Consider the following 19,718-nt stretch of genomic DNA (forward strand, 5'->3'; position numbering starts at 1 on the left):
CCTCTTGCTAGCAGTACCGCAAGTACCACACCACCTGTTGTCATGGGTGCAACTACTACCCAGGGTTCTTGGGACTCCTGGTGTACCGGCACCAGCCCCAGTAACACCCCTGCTCAGGCTGGCAGGGGATGCCAGTCTATGGACCCAGGCCTGGCTGCCAGCATGGCCCAGCGAGAGGTGAGGAGAGAGCAAGCAGGTGCGCTCTCACCCTTCTCCCACTATTGAGGACAGCGGCTCAGGGGTCCCAGGATAGTGGCCCAGCCTGGTCACCCAGGCCAGGCAAGAAGAGGTCCCCATTCAGTCTTCTTTGCCAGTAGAAGCTCTGGCAACCACTACATGAGTTTCTCCAGACTCCTGGCGTACTGGTACCAGCCTCGTGCGGGCATTGTCACTACAGATTGATGACTGCCCACAGCCTTGCTCACCTTTCATGTTTCTGTCTTTGCCAGGCTGGGCAAGGGTGCTCACAATCTCTCATCTGTTCCCATCACCTCCTCAAGGTTTTCTTCTTCTTCTTCCAAACCCAGCAAACGGAGGAAGAAGGTTTCTTTGCCCTCCTGCAGGAAGTCTCGTGGAGCTTCCAGTCGCCAGCCCACAGGTTGACAACTGCCCACGGCCTCACTCACCACAGCTCAGGGGTCCCGGGGTAGTGGCCCTGGCCAGGCAAAAGGAGGTCCCCATTCAGTCTTCTTCACCTGCAGATTATTTTATTATTATTATTATTATTATTATTATTATTATTATTATTATTATTATTATTATTATTGTTACTTCCTGAATTTTTTCCAGTTTCAGGAAAAAATCTAAACTACATTTTTCTTACTTATTAGGGGCCAAATAAACAATTAATCACAAAATTTCAACATATTTATTCATAATACAGTAAAGTTTTTTTATAAAAGAGTACTAAAAAGTCCTCTCAGGCACATGACAGCTTGGAGACAAAATGTAATTTTCTAAAGGAAACTGAATATTTCTTTTTTTCTAAAAAAAAAAAAAAGTGGAAAATCAAGTGGTTGATGTGAAAAATTAAAGAAATATTCTTTCTACTATCATAACTGCCAAAAAATACGTAATGGTACTGATTCCCCCCCCAAAAAAAATTCTTGTGAGGCTATTCCTTTATTTGGTATGGAAATCAAGGAAACAGTTCCTCTTAGCATCGCAGCACAAGTGCACTTCACGCTTGATGCAATACATACTTACTTTCCCCTTGCACCCAGGCAGTTTACATGTCCCTTGGTTTGGACTAACAGAAGGGAAGTGGGCAACATGGTCAAGTCTTACATCTTTATCAGGAATTTTCTTAGTTGCTTTACCTTTTTTCTTTTTGGCAAAAGTAGCTTCTACAGAACCTGAAGGCCTTCCTTTTTTTCTTTTTATGTCCTTTCCACTATACATCAGGGATTTGGAAAGTCTGATCTTGAACTCACAGAGTGTGTTCTGTTTACTGTTAGGAACTCCTCATTCAATTCAATTGCCGAGTGTCTGTACAATAGCCAACATTGTACTACAGTCATATCTATCAAGTGAAAAACTAATCTATGGTAGTATTTCTTTGCTCTAAAGGCCATCCTTTAGTAAGAAATTAATTGGTCATGCAAATCTATGCCTCCTTGTTTTTGTTGCAATCTGTGACCATAAAGGGTCTTAGAACCTCGACAGTATCTTTGATCTTCTTGTCATATCTAGCACACTTATCTACTAGCCATGATGTTGAAAAAGATAACACTAAGCTTACTGACTTTGTGTCTAACCACTTTACAGCTGAAATGGTAGTCTCCAATATTAGCATCCCATTCATCATAAGAACCCCGACCTTTTGTTATGAGCTGTTTATCTGACTTGAATGCTAAACCTGGTAATCTTCTTTGTTGCACTGTGCCACAGCACCATATCCCCCTAGAAGCAAGATGTTCAGTGAGAGGTAGTGAAGTAAACCAATTGTCAAAATACCACTTGTGGTTCTTCATGCAAGATATACTTTTAGCAAGATGAAGAACTGAATTTGAACTTGCTGTGAGGTCTGGAACATCAGGCTTGTTCACAGGTTCTATTTTGCCAGTGTATGGCATAAAGTCATACACCATCCCTTTGCTATCAGCTACAATAAATATTTTATAGCCCCATTTATGTGGTTTTTTGGATTATACGGCTTCATTGATGAACATCCTTTGAAGGGGACCACCTGCTCATCTACACAAAGATTTTCATGTCATAAGTATCTTCTGAAATTCTGCTCTCAGATGATCAACGAGTGGTCTAACTTTGAATAATTTGTCAGTGTTGTCATTAGTTGTATTGTCAACAAGATGCAAGTTTGCTTTGATTTGCTCCCACCTATCCCTACTCATTACTGAAGCCACTGTCTCATCCATCCCTGACCAGTGAAACCTGGTATTAGGGATTTTACTTATTGACATATACAGACAGGTTCCTAGCCATTGTTCTAGCTCTTCTTGATTCAATTCTAAAGATTTATTTGCATTATTTTGAATGGAGTGAAGGTTGCACTGTTCTACAATGAATTCTAAAAAATAGTTGGAGAAAAACATCCTAAAATATTCTGTCTACTTCTTATGAAACTGAAACTTAATTCTTTTTAATTGATATCAATTGCAGCAAATTATATCAAGTTAAAATAAGCAAAAGATAACAGGGGTCAAAGTAAAAAAAAGAAAAAAAAAGTTAGATTAGGTTAGTGTACAGTAGGTGTGGTTCAGAGGAGGTTAGTTTAGTTTAGTTTAGCTTAGATAACTTAAGTTAAGCTAGGTTACATTAGGTTAGGTGGTTGGGTTAGGTTAGGGTAAGTTTGACTTCTTTAAGTTAGGTTAAGCTAGGTTAGGCTCTCATATCTTCCATTTACAATTTTCATATAATACCCTACATCAAGTAAAAGAAACAAAAAGCTAAAAAATGCACTGTTTTAATATGTATCCTCATGAATATCTGGTGCTATGACAAAAAGGACAAATCAGTCCCTTTATAAAAAGTCACAGGTATGCCTGACAGGCCAAAAAAGTCATTTTGTAAAAAGTTCACATAGTCTGGTATATATATGTGATATGTAACTTTTGAAAACATATATATACTCTCTAAATGTTCCTATGTGTACACAAATTTATTTGAGCATGCCTGGTTTAGGTTCCATTCTTCTCAGAAATTCAGGTTGATGAAGTGTCAACAATGTTCAGTCACTTCATAAAGTTCTCTGCTACACTTCCATCTGGTGTCGTCTTTGAGTAAAGAAACTTTTGCCATGCAGAGCATAAAGAGGACAGAAATGTCCAGTCAGATGCACAACATCCTAGACTAAAAATTAACAGCTTTATGACCACAGAATCAAAAGAGGACTAAAATGGTATTTTCATTATAAAATAAGTTTTAAATATACTTACCTGGTAGTTACATATATATAGCTTTATCCTGATTAAATCGACGGCAGAAATTCAAAATTTGCGGCAATCGCCGATAGATGGTCAGGTGGCCATACCTGAGCGCCCTCTACCAGGTAACTAGAACCATTCCCAAGTGTCCTCAGAAATTCCATGCCCCTGTTCTCAGAGGAGGAGGAGGGACCTTTTATATATGTAACTACCAGGTAAGTATATTTAAAAACTTATTTTATAATGAAAATACCATTTTAAATATCTAACTTCCCTGGTAGTTACATATATATAGCTGATTGACACCATTGGTGGTGGGTTAGAGAACCAAAACACCGTTGGGAATTCGTATAATTACTAAACACTAAAAATTAGCTGTAAACATACTCTGGTTCTTACCTGATAAGGAAGCTGGCTTCATAATTATCCTGCCTCATTCGCCTGCATTCCTTGAGAGACCCAGCGACCCATCAGGGGCTGTAGAAAGTCTCTATGGGGCTGTCACAGTCCTCGACCTTAACATGACTAGACCACCACCCTTGCTATCCTGGCATAGCCATGGACAAAGAGCTGACCACCTGACCCACTAAAATCACTAAATAACACACTCCATAAAACCTAACTTAGACTTGCAACCCCAGACTGTGGAAGGTTGCAACAACCTTCTGAACAACCTGTGAGTTCAAATCAAGAAAAGGCAAGGGTATAATACAAAAAAAAAAAAAAAAAAGGTTATAGGGTAGAGGCAGTAGTACCCTCTCCAACTCTGGCGCCGGAGGCAACGTGCACGGACCAGGGAACAGCAATCCTCATATTGGGTCTGTACTTCTTTTAGGTAACAATCTACGAAGATAGATTTGCTTCGCTAAAAGTCGCTTCCAAAATCGATTTCATAGACCTGTTGTGTCTATAAGCCATCGAAGTTGCCACCGCTCTTACCTCGTCGCTTTGACTTTGAGGATTGGAAAGCTTTTCTCGTCACATTCTTGGTGAGCTTCCCTTATTAAGTCCTTGATAAGAACGCCAGTGCATTCTTTGATAAAGGGTAACGAAGGTTTCTTCACTGAGCACCAGAGGTGATCTGTCTGACCTCTCATGTTTCTGGTCCTTTGTAGATAAAATTTTAGGGCCCTAACTGGACAAAGGCCTCTCTCTTTTTCCTGTCCTACTAAATGAGACAGCCCTGGTATGGAAAAAGATCTGGGCCATGGTTGAGAAGGGTTCTCGTTTTAGCGAAAACCAAGTTGAAGTGAGCATACTGCATTTCCCCATTGAAGCCTACTTTCTTGCTAAAGGCTTGTAGTTCTCCTACCCTCTTGGCTGTAGCCAAAGCGACCAGGAAAAGGGTCTTCTTAGTGAGATCCTTCCATGAAGCCTTGTCGAGAGGTTCAAACCTATTGAGGTTAAGAATTTTAAGACTACGTCCAAGTTCCAAGAGGGGTCGGGTTGTCCTTCCTCTTAACTGTCTCAAAGGACCTTATGAGATCCGTGAGTCCTTGTCTCCCGACACGTCAATATTTCTGTGTGGAAGACGGAAGCAAGCATGCTGTGGTATCCCTTGATGGTAGATACTGCTAGGTTTCTTCAGGTTTTCAAATGCAGAAGAAAATCTGCCAGTTGAGTTAGAGAGGTACTGGAAGAGAAATGTTGTTTTTCTGCACCATTCCTGGCGTCCCACTTTGATTGGTACACCTTGAGTGTGGGCGTTCTCCTCGCTCTCACGATGGCTCTTGCAGCTTCCCTTGAAAAACCCTTCGCTCTTGCCAGTTTTCGATAGTCGAAAGGCAGTTAGGTTGAGAGCGAGGAGATTTTGATGGTATCTCTCTATATGTGGCTGTCTGAGTAGATCGTTCCGACAAGGTAACGATCTGGGGGTGTCTACTAGCCACTCCATCACCTCCGTGATCCATGGTCTCATGGGCCAAAATGGAGCTATCAGGGTCATGCGGGCGTCGTTCGACTCTCTGAACTTCTTCATGACTCTGTCTAGGATCTTGAATGGAGGAAAAGCGTACATGTCTAGTCCCTCCCAATTCATGAGGAAGGCGTCCACCGCCACTGCTGGTCTGGGACTGGAGAGCAGTAGACTGGTAACCTCTTCGTTCTCTGTGTCGCAAAGAGGTCTATTGTGAGTTCTCCCCACAGATTCCAAAGCCTGTTGCACACATCGTGATGTAAGGTCCATTCTGTCGTGAGAACCTGTCTTCCTCTGCTGAAGATCCGCTCTGGCGTTCTTCTCTCCCTCTATGAAGCGGGTGATCAGAGTTAAGTTGTTCGTTTCTGCCCACAGCAGGAGATCTTTGGCTGCCTCGTAAAGGGAAAAGCGACGAGAGTGCCACCCTGTTTCCTGATGTAGGCCAACGCTGTGGTGTTGTCTGCGTTGACCTGTACAATCTTGTTCTGGACCTTCTCCTGAAAGTGGACTAGTGCAAGATGAATGGCCACCAGTTCCTTGACATTTATATGCCATTTCTTCTGATGGTTTTCCCATAGACCTGAGATCTCGCCCTTCCCCAGCGTTGCACCCCATCCCATGTCGATGCGTCTGAATACAACACTAGGTCGGGGGTTCTTTTGTTGAAGTTCGAGGCCTACTTGAAGTTTTTTGGGGTCGTTCCACCAACTCAAATGTTTTTGATTCCCAGAGGATCGGAATCCACGTCTCAGATCTTGGCCTCTTTTCCAATAGCTTGACAGATGGAACTGAAGTGGGCGTAGATGTAGTCTTCCCAGGAGGCAATTGTTCGATCGAGGAGAGGGTCCCCAGCAGACTCATCCACTCCCTCTTGAACAGGTCCATCTCCTAGAAAGAGCTTCACCTTTTCTAAGCAATCTAGAATGCGTTTGGGGCTGGAAAAGCCGAAAAACCACTGACTGAATCCTCATCCCCAGGTAGATGATGTCCTGTGTGGCGTTAGCTGCGATTTGGCTAGATTTACTACCAGACCTAATTGTTGCGTCAAATTCATTGTAACTTGCAGATCCTCCAGACACTTTGCTTGCGATCTGGCTCTGATTAGCCTTAATCGTCCAGGTACATCGAAATCCGTATCCCTTTTAGATGTAACCAGTGAGCTACGTTCGATGCCGCTCGAGAGAAAACGTAAGAGCCGTGCTTAGTCAAAACAAAGTGCTCTGAACTGATAGGTTGTCCCGAGATGCACAAACCTCAGATATTTTCTGTAGTTCGGGTGAATTGGTGCGTGAAAATGGCGTCCTGGCTGCAGGTCTATTGAAACCATCCAGTCTTCCTGTTTGGTGCCTGCTAGGACTGGCAAGATGTCTCCATGGCAAACTTGACTTTGCTTACGTGCTTGTTCAGTGGACTTACGTCCAGAACTGGTCTCAACCCCCGAGCTCTTGGGTACCAGAAAAAGTCTGTTGTAAAAACCCTCTGACGAGAGGTCCTTTACCTCTTCTATTGCTGCTTTTGATAGCATCTGGGTCACCTGTTCTTGAAGAGCTGCTGCTTTGCTCCCAGTAAGTAGCTGTCAACTCCAGCAGTTCTTGTGAAAGAGGGGCTTCCTTAGGAAGGGAATCTTGTATCCTTCCTTCAAAACTTCCCGACTGTCCATCGTCCGCTCCCTTTGGCTCCACTCTTGCCAAAAAGTGGGATAACCTGGCTCCCACTTGTGTCTGGAGGTTGTAGTGATCATTTCTTGGATTTTGGGTTGCTGCTTGGGGTTCTTACGAAGTTGTCCTCCAGCAGCCATTCTCTGACTTCCTCTCGAAAGGGCTCTCCCACGAAAGGGCTGGCGCATAGGAGGAGCTTCCTTGTCCTTCCTGGCTAAAAAGTTTGCGGAAGAACTTTCCTAGCAGTCCTTGTGATCAGATCTTGCGTTGATTGTTGCGCAAGGGCTGCTGATAAGTCCTTAACCAGCTCTGAAGGGAAGAGCTGTTTAGATAAGGAGCATACAACAGTTCAGATTTCTGAGCTAAAGTCACTCCAGGCGACACGAGCGACACAACATAGCTCGTTTCTTGATAACACCTGCTGTGAAAAGGGCAGAAAGTTCAACCGACCCGTCCCTCACAGCTTTATCGAGACAGGCAATAAGGTGCATTTGCGTGTCATTCTTCTGATCTGACACCTCTGCAAGAGCTGCAAGAGTCCAGTCCATCAAGCTGAAGACTTCAATAGTTGGAAGACCTTTCAGCAAATGATCCAACTCGAAGTGGACCACAGAACCTTGGCTTTAGTCATGGCTGTTCTCCGTGAAGAGTCAACGAGTCTGGAGAAGTCCCCTTGGGAGGAGGCAGGAACTCCCAAACCGAGAGCTTCCCAGTCTCGTACCACCACGCTGGATCTAGAAGCCAATCTTGTCGGGGAAAGGAAAAAGTTGTCTTTCCTTGTTCCTTCTTCTTCAAAATCCAATCATTCAGTGTCGAAAAGGCTCTCTTCACTGATTTGGCCAACACTGTCTTTTTGAATGAGGAAGACTTCTGGGGTCTACCCATCAAATATTGGGAGGAGGACTCAGGTACGGCCTGATGAAAATCGTTGAAATAAGTCCGCCAAAAAGAGTAAGAAGTCTTTTCAGATCAGCGGCATGAAGAGTTTCTTGAGTTTCCTCTTCGAGATTTCTTCCAAGGGATCCGCTATTTCCGATGTCGAACGAGAGGGGGAAGCGTGTGTATCGTGCTGCTTGCGTGCATCACGCATGCGTCCAACTTGCTGCGAGGGAGCGTCGATCCTTGTTCCTCCCATCACTGCATGGTTTGCTGCGGGAAGCGTCCTATGAGCGCTGCAACTTGCAGCGAGTTTGCGTCTTGCTGGTTGTTAGCGTCTTGTTGTTCTGATTCTTGCCTTACCCTCTTCTTGGGTCTGTTGGCGTCCTTAGATTCCTTCTTGTGTGTTTCTTCTCTTAGTCCTTGCGACTTGTAAGAGTCAAAAAGACGCAAGGGACTGCTGGACTTCCGACAAGAACTTTACTTGAGGTGCCGCTTGCTGCTGGGAAACAACTGGAGATGGCACTGCACTAGCTTCCACAACCGGAGACTCTAGCTGGGATCTTTTGATGAAGAGGTGGACGCAGCTTGCGACACGTCCCATTCTGGGGGGGGGAGAAGCGTGAACTGAAGTCATGTATACGTCTTCTTCCTCCGACGAGCTATGCGTTTTACGCTCTGTTTAGGCGCAGAAACGCCGTCTTCTTCCGACAGGAATCTCTGGAGAGAGCTCCATTTGCTGCAAGAGGTTGTGGAGGCGGGAAGGGGACCCTGCGTCTTGATAGGTCTAGACTCTTGTGACTGGCGCCAACCACGCCTGGGTCTTGCGTCATCCGAGGAAGACGAACACTTCCTCATCTCGCCTTTCCTGCGGCGAGGGGGAGCGCCCTGGGATGCGTCCAACAGGATCGCTCGAGGGACGTCCGCTCGTTGTTCAACGTCTCTCACCTCCCTTAGCCTGTTGGCGTTCCTTCTCCCAGGGGTTGGGGAGCATGGAAGAGGTCTAGGGCTAGGGCGTGACAGACACCCAACGGACACACCCTCCACTGCACTAACACTGTCACCGAACTTTTCTTGCAAACTGCACTGCCCCCACATCACTTCCCTATCCGAAGAAAGGGATTGTACAGAAACTCCTATGGCCGAAATAGCAGCCATTATATCCTTTAAAGACGGATTACTTACTCCCTAACCCGCGCAGGAGGATCGGGTACTAAAGCCTTAGGGTTAGGATCAGGAATATTAGTATCAGACATGTTAGAAAGGACTTGACTATCAGAAGACCTAGCTGAAAGGACACTGGAAGATCTAGCTCTCCTAATTCTGTCCTTTTCCAATCGCCTCACATGGCGATCATACTCTCTCCACTCTTTCTCGGACAAACCACACTCCTTGCATCTATCATCAAATGCACACATGATCTCTGCATTTCTTACAAACTGTGTGGGGATCAAGAGCAGCCTTGGAAAGCCGGGTTCTTGCATCCCCTAACACACATTCTAACAACAGGGTCAGCCATCTTGAAAAGCAAGTACAAAGAACAATTGTAACAGTCAGAAACCGACCAGATAGGCTAACAATGAGAAACGAAAAATCCAGGAAGATCCAAAATCACAAAGCCATCAACAAAAACCAAACAAGTAATGGGTACTTAGCCACACATTTCATCAGAAATTCCTCCAGCCTAGGGTGTTTGGTTATAAGGACTGTGTTTGGAACTCAGTCAGTTTGGTTATGACATCTTCAGTTTCTCCATGGCTGTAGAATAAGACTGTTTTTGGAAGATCAGACCAATGTTCTGCAGGATTTCAGACAAACTCCATAGTGGTTTTTCTTGTATTTAGTATAAAGACTTATTTACAAAAAGAATACAATTGGTCTGCACAGGATGATCTCCCATGTCGATCTAATATCTAAGCTGTCACACTTTTACATAGCAAGACTAAGATGCACACACACGAACAAACATATGACCTCGTTCCCAAGAACTTCCCACGGCTACGTGACTTTGCCTCCAGCTCTGAGCAAAAGGAGAACGCTGAGTTTATGCAAACGGATGCTAATGTATGATGACGCACTGTCTTAAAGCACTACACAGGTACTTATTGATGACGTTTGCGTCTGGTTTGACCAAACGGAGATTTCACAATAGCCTTCCTTTCATGATCGATAGAGATATATATATTTGGGAATTATCTTAGATTTACTAAGAAACGTAGTTTATTTAAATGTGGCATAAATGAAATATGACATTTGCTCGGCCACGTAAAAACACAATAGGAACGAAATCATCAAAACAGGCATTCACTAGCTAAGCATAAATTCTCAGAAAGCAAAAGAAAATATACGCTTCCAAAATATCATTATACTCAAAATGTGAATGAGATATATAGTAATTACTGAAGACAGCAAATACTGAAATATGTTGCATATTTGTGAACACAAGTCTTACTAAAATGTAGCAAAGTGAGAAAAAAAAAGGTAAGTTATATAACTCAAATATTGATTATACTGATAATGCTAATGATTAACATATAAATCATATATAGATAATGTAATCCGGATAAATCAAATAAAATAATGCAATTCAGAAATGATAATGCAATAATCTGAAATGATAATGCAATTCGTATACGAAGTAAAAACATTTGTGCACAGATTATATGAATACACTTGCAATGATAGAGATTGAAATCAATGCTTAAAAATGTATCCAAAGGTAATAACCATATGGTAGGTTTATATAAACAAACAGTTATCCTGATAGATTAATCAGTATGGACAACCAAATTAAAATGCAAAATGTTGAATGAACAACATGCTACTACATGCAATTGATACATACATATGTAGTATAGGTTATTAAAGAAATAAATGTAGATAAATGATAACACCAGAAATGTTCAGCTCTTCCTCACATACATTACCACCGAAAATAGAACCTTTTCAGTCTTTCTCTGTGTATTCGAGCTTTAATGAAAAAATGGCCAGTAATTCCATTATTGAACACGAAACATATAATTGCGCCAGTCCAACGTTGACCTTTGAGAAACAGCAGATTTCGCAATGGTCTCCTTCATCTCTCGTGCTTTTTTCCAAAACATTACGCTGACGATTACGCCTACGGCTCCCAGCAACATACCAACGGCAATTAATGTGTAGAGGAGAAGAAAATCATGGTGATCAGAAGAATGGCTCGCAGGAGACAGCAAGTCTAATGATGCAATAGCGTTTTCGATGGGCCTGCTGTAGGGAATTGTTAGACCTTGCAGCCTAGTGTTTCCCACGATGTGTTGATGAAGAAGTTGCGGCCCTCTGATGATGGATGTGCTAGCTCGGATGAAGAGTGACGACGTTGTTGCAGTGCAGCCATCATTAACGACGAACATGTGTCCTGTTGTCCTAGTACCATCTGGGCAAGTGACGATGTATGGTTCTGCAGAGAAGACGAATGACGTGCCATTCACGAGCCTGTGACGAAACTGATTGTCACGATACCGTACTAAACCAGCCAAACAATGTTCACATGTATGGGGAGAGGTTCTGTTAAGTACCAAGTCCAATTCGCATGAATTCAATGACGTAATGTTTAAGAATTCAAACAAATCGATCCTGCACACTACATTATTCATAACATCATGGCAATCATTTAACAGTGCTTGGTCTCGGACTACCGTAAAAGCTTCTTTATTGGCGGAAACCAATACTAGAGCTGACAGATTATTAATAATAGGTGTCGAGACGTTAGATACATACGTGGGAAAAGGCGAAATTTTATACGCTTTCCACGCGTCTGATGGGTTGAAAGGAATGTCGATTACGATCTTATCAAGGTCAACTTTAACTGTGATCAAGCTGTAATAAAATTCAACTTTATGAAAATCTACTACTGGAACATAGCGCATTTTATCGTGAGCATTATTGATAATCTGAGTAAGATCTTTAATCGGTAACAAATGAGAGACAACACGCCTTTAGCAGCAAGTGTTATAGCTTCCACGTAATCTTTTGATTTTTCGATAAAGCTTGAAACTCTCGAGTATACATGATTAATTTTAGCGTGATAATACATCAAAGTTGCTAACAAAACTTGAGTGTCATGAACCTGATTGAAACGTCGTGACTGTTCATTTACTTTACTGATTACGCTGTTCAAAGCTTGAATTTGTTTGTTTAGTTCTCCTGCTAATACCTCTTGTTGATGTTCCAGATTTTCGATTTTAACCCCGTGATCGCGAAGTTTTAAACGATTTGAAATCCCTAACCCAAGACCTGCTACTGGAACCAACCAAATTTAATGCCGCTAGAACAAGTGGGTTACGCCTTTCTGTAACGTCATGAGGTATTGACCACATTAGCAAATCACGAGCCAAGATTTCAGCTTCGCTTGTTTTATTCCTTAATTCCCAGAAAAGCATATTAATTGTGTCACTGACTTGATTAGGCGACGTTGGATCACTGCTAGCTAAGAATGATTTATGCAAGTCTGCCAGAGATTGATAAAAAGAGTCAATTCTGATTTCAAAGTTATTACTTCATTTTCGCTAGTAAAAATGGCGTTCATATTGACTTCTAAAACTATATTACTGCCAGTTAGAAAGAAATTATTCATTTCCTCTACTATAGAACCATGATGTAAAGTTATTTCAGAACTCTTCCCAGCTACGATAAACATTGAGAGGAATAGTGCATGGTATAATTTGACAAGCTTCATGTTGGAGCCTGTAAAAAAAATAACTTTTGTAAATAATGAAACAAAAACATCGCATCATTCAAATGATGTAAAAATTCACACAATAATTAACTTTTTCATAACAAACCATTGTCTTAAGCTCTCACATGAGAGATAGATACTGTTCGAACATCCGTTGAATCGGACTGATTCCGAATTTTAAGTCAGTTACCTATTAAAACTTCTATAACTATGAAAGGACCTTCAAACTTAGGCAATAATTTCCAATTTAGCCCTTTTCTAACATAGACCTGTACATATACTATATCTCCTTCTTGGTAAGGCTTTGTGACCTTAGCTTTTTTATCATGTGCATTCTTCATTAACACTTGAGCCTGTAAGAGGTTTTGATAAAGTGTTTGATATCTACTTCGGCTAACATCTATTATATCCTTCAATGGATCTGATAAACTAGATGTCGGGGATAATATGTGAAAAGGTGACCTAGCAGGTATCCCATATACAGCTTCATGGGGAGACATACGGATTGAAGTATGATAATTGTTATTTAGGGTACTGGACACAGTGGGTATTGCAATATCCCAGTTTGGGTCCATACCGCCTATGTTTACACGCAGTATGTCTAGCACCTTTCTATTAACTCGTTCTACCAATCCATTAGATTCAGGATGGTATATCATCGTATTGACTTTCTTTATTTGCAGAATTTCGCACAATGAGTTAAGGAAGTGATTATTGAATTCTCCACCTGAGTCAGAGATTATTATATTTGGAATTCCATGTCTGCATATATAGCACTCGTAAAACTTCCTAGCGCACTCAATGGCTGTTTTACTTTTTAGTGGTATTAATTCAGTATACCGTGTAAGGGCGTCAATTATAACCAAGAGGTTTTTATTCCCCGGTCTGTCTCTGTAAAAACCTGTCAATAAATCAAGGTGTACCCTTTCAAAAGGTTTGCTAGGCACGGGATAAGTTCCGAGACCTACAGGATTCTTAGTATGGCCCTTGTGACGGAAACATATATCACAGTTTTTAATATATGTGCTAATATCTTTTAACATAGTAGACCAGTAAAATAATGACTTGGCCTTTTGAGAGGTTATTTCGAACCCAGGATGACCATGCAGAGGATGGTTGTGAAGCCATTTCAGAACGATTGGGATTAATGTGATAGGTACAACCACCTGGTCGTTAGTTAACTGTGTTGAACTCCTGGTTCTCCTAGCCACGGATCGGCATAGAATGTTATCCTTAATCAAGAAATATTGATTCGTATATTTCACATATTCCTTATCATCTGGATTCCTATTTAATGCATCTATTATTACTCTTAATTTCTGATCTTTCATTTGTTCTTGTCGTACTGAATCTAGATTCCATTCTATATCTGTAATATTCTCTGTTGCTTGGGCTAAAGATTGACCATTTTCGATAGCAATTTTCATAGCTTGCGAAGGAATTGGAATTTCTTCTAGATCAGCGAAAGGTATTGAGTGTGTTGGTACTGGGTTACGAGATAGCGCATCTGCGATTACGTTTGCTTTACCGGGTAAGTATCCAATTTTAGCTCCAAAGTCCTGGATAATCATGTGCCACCGAGTTCTTTTAGGACTATGATTGAAACCTTTAAAAAAGTCAGTAAGGGGCTTGTGATCAGTTAGAACTTTGACACTATACCCATAGATTATATATTTAAAATGTACCAACGAATTAGCAATGGCGAGGCATTCCTTATCTATTACTGCATATTTCTTCTCTGACATTTTTAATTTGCGAGAATAAAAAGCAATGGGGAAAAACTTATTGTCATGCCACTGGAGTAACACACCTCCTACTCCTTGATCTGATGCGTCGGTTGCAATAATAAACTCTTTAGTAAAATCGGGAAACTTTAAAATAGGAGCAGAACTGATTTTTTCTTTCAAGGTATCAAAAGCAATTTGATGTTGGGATTCCCATTTAAAAGTTACGTCCTTCCTTATGAGATCAGTTAAAGGAGCTGCTATTACTGAATAATCTCGGATAAACCGACGATAATAACCCGAAACCCCGAGAAATTGCTGTATGGCTTTAACATTAGTAGGAACGGGAAATTTACTAATAGCAGAGATTTTATCATGGACTACTTTAAGACCTTGCCGAGATACCATGAAACCCAAATAGACTAATTCGTCTTTAAAAACTCACATTTAGAAATTTTTACTTTTAGATGATGTTCTCTTAACCTTTGAAGGACTATTTCTAGTTTACTTAAATGCTCCTCCAAGGTGTTGGAAAATATAACTAAATCATCCATATAAGCATGGAGAATATTCCCTAGTAAATCTCCGAACACTATATTGATCATTCTAGTGAACGTAATAGGAGCACAACGTAGCCCAAATGGCATACGTAGGAATTCATAGTGACCTCTAGCTGTACTAAAAGCAGTGTACTGGGTACTATCCTTAGCTAAGGGTATCTGGTGAAAGCCTTTAAGTAAGTCCAAGGAAGTAAAAATTTATTCTGTCCTAATAGAGACAAAATATCATCTGTGCAAGGTACTGGGAAACGATCAGGGATAGTTTGGTCGTTGAGCTTGCGAAAGTCAACACAAATCCTCCAGGTTTTATCCTTTTTTGGTACTACTATCAAGGGAAAATTATAAGGGCTGTTAGATTTCTTAATAACCCCTCTTTTAACATTTTATCTACCTCAACATTGATTTCATTCAGAAATTTGGCCGGTAGATGATATGAAGGTACTTAAATGACCTGGTCTTTATCCTTTAAACGAATTTGATGTTCGATGACTTCCGTTTTGCCTAAAGCTCCAGTACTAGTAGAAAAAACATCACTATATTTGGATAAAAGATAAAAAAATTTCTTGCTTATATCCCTATCTAAGATGTCTGCTTCGATTTTGCCTTTAATTACCTTTAAAAGAGATTCGTCTGTTGCTGATTCAGTGGAGTTAATTTCAGCAACTGTAAGGATTCGATGTTTATATGCTTCGATATTGACAATATGTTGATTTTCATGTACTGTTAAAGCAGCATTTAAGTGATTAAAAACTTCAATGCTAACCTGATGATCAGAATTTACTGTGTATAATGCTTGCGTGACTGAAAGCCCATTGATCTTTAAGGTATCAGGAAGAATTAAAACCTCTGACCCTGGCAATTTTCTTTTAACCTTGACCGTGAGATACGATGGTGTGTTTGGCTCAATGGTGACACACTATAAAACGCAGCAAAGGACGGGTGCCTGAGAGTTATGTTGGTTGCTGTAACAATATCATCGCTTATGAGACAAGTGACTGGCTCTTCGATATACGTTATCTTCTTACTCTCTGTCTCCTTCTGATCCAAAACAGATTTCAATGTGTGTGAAGACCGATAGAATTTCCTTTTATAAACACTCCGTGTTTTGCGGGTGTTAAAATTACGTTATGTAATGACATTGATGGATATCCCATAATAACTACTGGGTACATATTAATATTGCCAACAATGATAAAGGTATCCGTAAAAGTACGTTGCCCCAACCTGTATTGTATCTGAGATGTACCAATTACATCTAATTCATTATTGCCTATTCTGACAAACGAACATCAGAGCGTTCGATGGGAAATCTTGAAAATAAAAGGTGATGGGTACGTAAATCCATTATATTACGTGGACTACCTGAATCAAAAAACAAGGTGAAATGCTTGTGTTCTAAGCTAACTGCATGCAAAGTGGGTCTAACTTCTTCTGAGCCAATAATAGCGTGTATTTTGCAAAAATCTACGGGACCGTGCTCTGCATGTTTGGGAGACACTACCTCGATTTCTGGAAAATTCTTGTCTTCACACATATCTTGGAGAACATTAAACTTATTATCTGATTCAAAAGTGATGATAACCCAATATCACTCTCCTCCCCCTTTAAGCTGGCTATGTGGTGTTTGTCTGCCCGCCGGCATTCTGAAAATTCACTGACGCATGGTTGTTTGGAACTGCTGAGCCTGAAGTTGGCTTTCCTGAGGAACGATTTGAATGTACTTGTTTCTGACCTGCATTACTGTTCTGCTTGTAATGTTTGTTCTTTCCCCCATGGTACTGTTTCTTTTTAGCATCATTACCAGTACTTTGAATGTTTGTGTTACTGTTTAAATTCTTCTTTCTTGCATTGCAATGACTATACTTATGATGCGTACTGTTATGGATTGAACAATAGCGGGACCTACACTCATTTATCACATGACCAGGTTTTTTGCAATTTAAAACAAATGACTGCTGATGGATTATTAGTGACTAAGTTAACCTGTTGCGGTGATGTAGACGCATGATTTTTGTTTTCTTGTTTTGTAAAATCCTGAATCAGAGAAGGATCGAGATCTGTACACTTGGACAAGTGTTTCCGAACTTGCCTATAGATATCTAATTCTGAGCTATCTGATTGTAATTTTTCATCAAAACACTTAACCAAAGGTTCAGGTAACATTGCTGTTACAAGTGTTAAATAGAATAACCTACAGAATTTGGAACTGATATGCAGATTACCTGAGCCATCAATCTGTCCTTTATTCTCATAAATGCCTATTCTGGATTCCTACTTAAAGCAAGAACTTCATTGGATGGAACCAGATTGTATTATTGAAACCATCCAAATTTTGTTTCTTTAAAACTAAGTTTCCTATGTTTAGCAAAATTTTTGCCTCTTGCAAGTTCTAATGATCGGTAAATTCTATATGAATAAATCACATTCGACACCCTGAGTCAAAAATCCATTGACACGACCTGCGAATACTTGATAAAGCATTAACTACCGTAAAGCAATAACTTTCATCCAATTCATATAACCTCATGAAAAATAATATCACACTTATGAAAAATCATCATAAGGTGTTTGTTAATTAAAAGAAGTAATAAATGCACTAACATCCTGAAAAAATCAGAAACTCTTTGTGAAAACAACAGAGTTCAGGCGTAAAAATAAAAGGACACAAAAGATTGAAAAAAAAAAATGAGGTATCAGGAAACGTCTGCAAGGCAAAGGTATTAATCTACGGCACTGCTCACCTTATATCAGCAACCTGCCACTCGAGACCCGAACACTGTAAATGAATATACCAACTGTTATAAATAATGGCTGTACTTAGCTTTTTATTGGATTCTGGTAAGTAGGTCGACGAGGTTCCTCTGCTGTCCAACTTCCATCTGGCTAGATACACGTCATCGAAGGGATGTTATTGTGGATGTTGAACTTCTTATGTTGATGAATGTTGATTGCAGAAACCCTCAGGAACAACGTGGAGTGTTGATGTGCAATGTTGCGTAGATTTGTGTAGATTTCTCTCTCTCTCTGCCATGCGTTGGGGTAGATGTGTTAAAAAGGTCAGATGTTTTCCCGCTTTTTCGTTGTTGATTGTTTTCTTTCCGTCTGCTTGTAACCATGTTTTTATGAAGATGACAATTGTCTATGGTTTTTTGGGCATCTCGCCGTATCGGAGCTTCCGTTCCACCAAATGTAGATAAATGTAGAGGTGCTGCCAGAAAGCTAATGTGACCGCTGTTGTGTATGCTGCCACCACTGTTGTATGAAGGTATTTCATCAGAAATTCCTCCAGGTGTTTGGTTATAAGGACTGTGTTTGGAACTCAGTCAGAGTTTGGTTATGACATCTTCAAGTTTCTCCATGGCTGTAGAATAAGACTGTTTTTAAAGATCAGACCAATGTTCTGCAGGATTTCAGACAAACTCCATAGTGGTTTTTCTTGTATTTCGTATAAAGACTTATTTACAAAAGAATACAATTGGTCTGTACATGGGATGATCTCCCATGTCGATCTAATATCTAAGCTGTCACACTTTTACATAGCAAGACTAAGATGCACACAGGAACAAACATATGACCTCGTTCCCAAGAACTTCCCACGGTTACGTGACATTTGCCTCCAGCTCTGAGCAAAAGGAGAACGCTGAGTTTATGGAAACGGATGCTAATGTATGATGACGCACTTCTTAAAGCACTACACAGGTACTTATTGATGACGTTTGCGTCTGGTTTGACCAAACGGAGATTTCACAATAGCCTTCCTTTCATGGTCAATACAGATATATATGTTGGGAATTATCTTGATTTACTAAGAAATGTAGTTTTTTTTAAATGTGTATAAATGAAATATGACATATATATGAAGTGTGATATAAATAAGTTTGTGATGCAGTGGCCTGAATAGGTTATGAGTCTCAAGCGTTTTATTCTAAAACTGTACAGTGAACTAGATTTGTGATATGTAAGGATAGTGTCTATAGAATAATCTCTGATTTAAGTAGAATGCTATCAGAATAACACAATTTTTACATGTACCGAAATGCTCTAGATCATCTAGGAGAGAACTTGCTGTTCATCCAGTGAAAAAATACAATAATGTGTTTTATACTGTAATGAAATGCATAAAAAAGAAAAGTACATTGATTTGGCTTTTAATGATACAAAGATTAAGTAACACTGTATTTTTTTTGTTATTAGTTCAAAACTTATATATCTGCATACAGCCATAGTTCCAGCAACCTGACTCCAATGAAAAATCAGGATTATATCATATATTAATACTGAAACATAAATTGGATCTATATATAAATATAATTTTTTTCATATTTATATATATATATATATATTATAATTATATATTCTCAGATTTACGAACAAATATATGTCGTTCTATATAAACATAAATTCCCACATACATCTACGTACATTACTTTGCAAACTCCACATCATACATGATACAATACATAGACATATTTTTGTTTATTTTCACAAGTATATTAGTTTATGCAAACGCAACAAAGATATTCAAGGGAATTTTAAATGTCTATATTTCCCCAGATGACGCACAATCCAAGACACTATCTTAGTTATTACTTAGTTTGTCTGATGACACGAAAGCAAGTTTGACTAGGACTTGAATGCTGTCTGGTTTTCTTCTTGAACAAAAAGGAAGGTGACAAAATGTCCCAACATTTTCATGCAATAGCATTGCATATTGCTCAATCCTGTTGAGGACCTACATGATGCATCACACAATTTCCAGAAATATCTTTCACCTCATTTTGAATTAGATATCATTTATACTTAACACTTTATCTTAAATATTTACTAATTAGAAATATATATAAATATATTTATATAAATTAAATGATTTATTTATATTAAATAT

General features: G+C 40.0%; 1 protein-coding gene, 1 long non-coding RNA gene and 1 pseudogene across 4 annotated transcripts in view; 1 reads left to right on the forward strand and 2 right to left on the reverse strand.

Annotated features, from left to right (window-relative positions):
* The window catches only part of LOC136838874 (uncharacterized), a 530,691-nt gene that overhangs the window by 190,182 nt on the left and 320,791 nt on the right, over nucleotides 1-19,718 (reverse strand). The window lies entirely within an intron of this gene.
* Nucleotides 1-19,718, forward strand: part of Pfas (phosphoribosylformylglycinamidine synthase) — a 205,416-nt gene that overhangs the window by 48,985 nt on the left and 136,713 nt on the right. The window lies entirely within an intron of this gene.
* Nucleotides 1,582-2,706, reverse strand: LOC136838872 (piggyBac transposable element-derived protein 3-like; annotated as a pseudogene).

The sequence above is a fragment of the Macrobrachium rosenbergii genome, chromosome 5 (genome assembly GCF_040412425.1).
Source record: "Macrobrachium rosenbergii isolate ZJJX-2024 chromosome 5, ASM4041242v1, whole genome shotgun sequence".
NCBI lineage: Eukaryota > Metazoa > Arthropoda > Malacostraca > Decapoda > Palaemonidae > Macrobrachium > Macrobrachium rosenbergii.